Genomic DNA, 4689 nt, shown 5'->3' with positions numbered 1-4689 from the left:
CATCAAGTTGTTTATTCACAAAGTGTTTCCCTTCATCACTAATAAGAGCTCGGGGAGTGCCAAATCTAGTAAAAATATGTTTATGAAGAAAATTAAGCACAGTTTTACCATCATTGGCTCTAGTTGCTGCAGCCTCCACCCATTTAGATACATAATCTACTGCCAAAAGAATGTATTCATTGTTGTAAAATGGTGGAAAAGGCCCCATGAAATCAATGCCCCATACATAAAAAAGTTCCACTTCGAGAATTTTGTGTAAAGGCATCTCATTTCTCCTTGAGATATTACCAGTTCGCTGACATCTATTAGCATCCTTGAATAATGAAGGCCAATAGAAACCACTTTGTAATACCTTGGCTGCCGTTTCGATGCTCCAAAGTGCCCACCACATTGTTGAGTGTGACAATGGTTGAGAATTGACTGCATCTCTTCTTCAGGAACACACCTTCTGATAATCTGATCAACACAATGCCTATAGAGAATAGGCTCCTCCCAATAATAGTGTTTCACCTCAGAAAAGAATTTCTTTAATTGTTGCTTCGACATTTCAGGAGGCACAATCTTGGCAACCAAGAAGTTCACTATATCAGCAAACCAAGGGACAGCTAAATTCTCACTTACCCCAAACAACTGTTCATCAGGAAAGTGATCATTGATTTGCACTGCTTTCTTATTTTCAGTCTCCTCCACCTCAAGTCTAGAGAGGTGATTAGCTACCACATTCTCGCTGCCCTTCTTGTCACGAATTTCCATGTCAAATTCTTAAAGTAAAAGAATCCATCTAATCAGGTGGGGCTTGGCATCTTTCTTTGACATCAAGTATTTAATGGCAGAGTGATCAGTGTAGACAATCACTTTATTACCAATTGGATACGGTCTAAATTTATCACAAGCAAACCCAATAGCTAGCAACTCTTTTTCTGTATTAGCATAATTCAGTTGAGCGTCATTTAGAGTCCGACTAGCATAATAAATAGACCTGAATACCTTGTCAATTCGCTGTCCCCAAACTGCCCCCACTGCATAGTCACTGGCATCACACATCAACTCAAAAGGCAATTCCCAATTTGGAGCTATCACAATTGGAGCAGAAATAAGCTTTTCTTTCAAAAAATTGAAAGCCTTCAAACATTCATCATTAAAATCAAAGACAACTCCATTCATAAGCAGATTCAAGAGAGGCTTGGACACTTTAGAGAAATCGCTTATGAATCTTCGATAGAACCCAGCATGACCAAGAAAACTTCTTACACCTTTGACTGAAACTGGTGGAGGCAGCTTTTCAATGGTAGAAATTTTTGTTCTATCTACCTCAATTCCCTCACTCAAAATTTTATGGCCAAGAACAATCCCCTCTTTTACCATAAAATGGCATTTCTCCCAATTCAACACCAGATTTGCCTTCTCACAATGATTCAACACGTTTTCCAGGTTACCCAAACAGAGATCAAATGATGAGCCAAAAATAGAGAAATCATCCATGAATATCTCAATACACCTTTCTACCATATCTGAAAATATAGCCATCATGCACCGTTGAAATGTTGCAGGGGCATTACATAGTCCAAACGACATTCTCCTGAAAGAAAATGTGCCATAGGGACATGTAAATGTTGTTTTCTCTTGATCCTCTGGTGCAATAGCGATCTGATGATACCCTGAATACCCATCCAAGAAACAGTAGTAGCTATGGCCTGCCAATCTGTCAAGCATCTGATCAAGGAAAGGAAAAGGGAAGTGATCCTTCCTTGTTGCCTTGTTAAGCTTGCGGTAATCTATACAAATCCGCCACCCCGTTACAGTTCTTGTTGGAATGAGTTCATTGTTCTCATTTTCACTACTGTCATACCACCCTTTTTAGGTACCACTTGCACAGGGCTCACCCATGCGCTATCATAAATTGGGTAGATCACCCCAACGTCCAACCATTTAAGAATCTGCTCAAGTACGACTTCCTTCATGGCTGGATTGAGTCTTCTCTGGGGCTCTATGGATGGCTTGCTATTCTCCTCCAATAAGATTTTATGCATTACTGTTGATGGGCTTATTCCTCGAATATCCGCCAAGGTCCACCCAATGGCCAATTTATGCTCCCTTAAAACCCTCAACAGTTTCTCCAATTCTATCTTTGACAGGTCAGCTGCCACAATGATAGGTAAAGTTTCATTCTCTCCCAAATATGCATATCGCAAATGATCTGGGAGAACCTTCAATTCCAGCTGCGGTGGCTGCTGAATGGATGTTAGCGGTTTATCAGGCGCGTCTGCTAATTCTTGAAACTTCTTCCAGTATGGTAGGAAGGAATTTATCCAGTTTACACAATCTCTTATCTTAGCATCATCATCGTCGACCTCATCGCCCAATAATACTGCCTCTAAGGCATCACTATTCATCCTTCTCTTCAAGACTGCCTTCTCTATCACATCCACACTATAGCAACTGTCACTAGCCACCGGATACTTCATGGCCTTGAAGACATTAAAGACCACCTCATCTCCTTGAATTGAACTCTAAGCTTAAGCTCTCCCTTTTGAACATCAATAAGAGCTTGACCTGTGGCTAGAAATGGTCTTCCAAGAATAATAGGTACATCTTTATCCTTCTCCATGTCCAGAACGTTAAAGTCAGCTAGAAATATAAACTTATCCACCTTCACAAGAACATCTTCAATAATACCCCGTGGATGTGTCACCGATCGGTCTGCTAGTTGTAGAGTGACAGTTGTTGGTTTTGCCTCCCCCAAACCAAGTCTTCTAAACACAGATAAGGGCATCAGACTAATACTCGCCCCCAGATCACATAAAGCGTGTTTGCATTCAAATTTTCCAATGGTGCAAGGTATGGTGAAGCTCCCCGGATCTCTCAGCTTTTGGGGTAACTTCCTTTGTAATATTGCACTGCACTCTTCAGTGAGTGCTACAGTCTCATAGTCTTCCATCTTCCTTTTCTTGGACAAAATCTCCTTCATGAATTTCACATAGCTGGGCATCTGCTCCAAGGCCTTAGTGAAAGGAATATTTATATGCAGCTTTTTAAACACCTCTAAAAACTTAGAAAACTGTTTATCCAGTGTAGTCTTTCTAAGCCTCTGAGGGTATGGAACTCGAACTGGCTGCTCATTAACAACTGGCGGACTCTTTTCTGAAAGCTGGTGGTCTTCAGTAACCTTTTTTGGATCAGACTGTTCACCCATCTCTTTATTCTGAACCACTGCCTGTGGAGATCTAGGCTGCTCAATTTGCTTCCCACTCCTCAGAGTAATTGCCTGAACTTGCTCCTTAGGGTTGACTTCAGTATTACTAGGAAAATTTCCCTGCGATCTGTTATTAAGCATATTAGCCAACTGCCCAACTTGTGTTTCCAGGTTTCTGATAGAAGATCTAGTCTCTGTCATGAACTGAGTTTGAGTGTTGGTGAGGGTCAGTAATGCAGCTTGCAGTTCATTAGGCCTTTCAGGTGGAGCTTGATTCATTGATTATTGAGGCCTAGGCTGTTGTGATGAAGAGGCTTGATGCATTGGTAGCTGAGGCATATTATTCTGAAATTGGCCCTGAAACTGAGGTTGCTGGCCCTAATTATTCTTCCAAGAAAAATTAGGATGATTTCGCCACCCAGGATTGTAAGTATTGGAGAATGGATTATTGAATGGCCCTTGAAAGTTTCCCACCGCTTGAACCTGAGCGTGATCCATCGGAGTGTTATTATTCATACTGATAGGGCACTGATCGATAGAGTGAGAACCACCACAAATTTCACACCTAACTGCCATTTGAACCGCATTAGCAGATACAGTGCTCTATTGTAACTGTTTTGTCAAGGAGGCTACTTGTGCTGTTAGAGCAGTGATTGCATCCAGCTCATGCACCCCAGCTACCTTTCTGACCCCTGATGATCTTTCCTCAGACCACTGATGGTTATTTGTGGCCATGTCCTCCAGCAGCTCATAAGCACCAGTTGCATTCTTGCTCATAAAAGTACCACCCGCTGCAGCATCAATAATGGTTCTGGTAGTAGGACATAAACCATTATAAAAAATCTGTACTAACATCCAATGTTCAATGGCATAATGAGGACATATTCTTAAAAGTTCCTTGAACTGCTCCCAAACTTCACACAATGATTCTCCATCATTCTGGCAAAAATTATTGATTTCTCCCCCTCAATTTGGCAGCTTTGGAAGGAGGGAAGAATTTTGATAAAAACTTCTGAGCCAAATCTTGCCAGGTAAATATAGAGTTCGGTTGCAAAGATTTCAGCCAACTTTTAGCTCTATCCCTCAGAGAAAATGGGAAAAGCCTAAGTTTAATTGTGTCATCACTCACCCCATTGTATCTGAAAGTTCCACACAGCTCCAGAAAATTAGACAAATGGGTGTGAGGATCTTCAGAAGGCAACCCATTAAATTTAACAGAGGATTGCACCATTTGTAGAATAGCTGGCTTGATCTCAAAGTTGTTAGCCTCTACAGCTGGTGGGCGTATACTGTTTTGTACTCCCGTCAGAGTGGGTAGTACATAGTCTCTCAGGCTCCTCTCAGCATTGTTCTGAGCCTGACCCCCTTGTGCAATCCCAGGAATTAAAACATTCCTGCCATCTCCATCATTCTGTGCCATCTTCACAGATTTATGGGCTTCCCTCTTGTTCTTTCTGTTTTGCTTGCAATACTTTTCAATCTCAGGATTCAAAGGA

General features: G+C 41.5%; 1 non-coding gene across 1 annotated transcript; it reads left to right on the top strand.

Moving 5' to 3' along the window:
• The first annotated feature begins 4058 nt into the window (after positions 1–4058).
• Positions 4059–4160, top strand: LOC133833636 (small nucleolar RNA R71). The gene has a single exon (XR_009893006.1). It is a non-coding gene; the product is annotated as a small nucleolar RNA R71 (small nucleolar RNA).
• Positions 4161–4689: the final 529 nt, after the last annotated feature.

This window comes from Humulus lupulus, chromosome 4 (genome assembly GCF_963169125.1).
Source record: "Humulus lupulus chromosome 4, drHumLupu1.1, whole genome shotgun sequence".
Classification (NCBI taxonomy): domain Eukaryota; kingdom Viridiplantae; phylum Streptophyta; class Magnoliopsida; order Rosales; family Cannabaceae; genus Humulus; species Humulus lupulus.
This window is presented reverse-complemented; position numbering and strand designations above follow the sequence as displayed.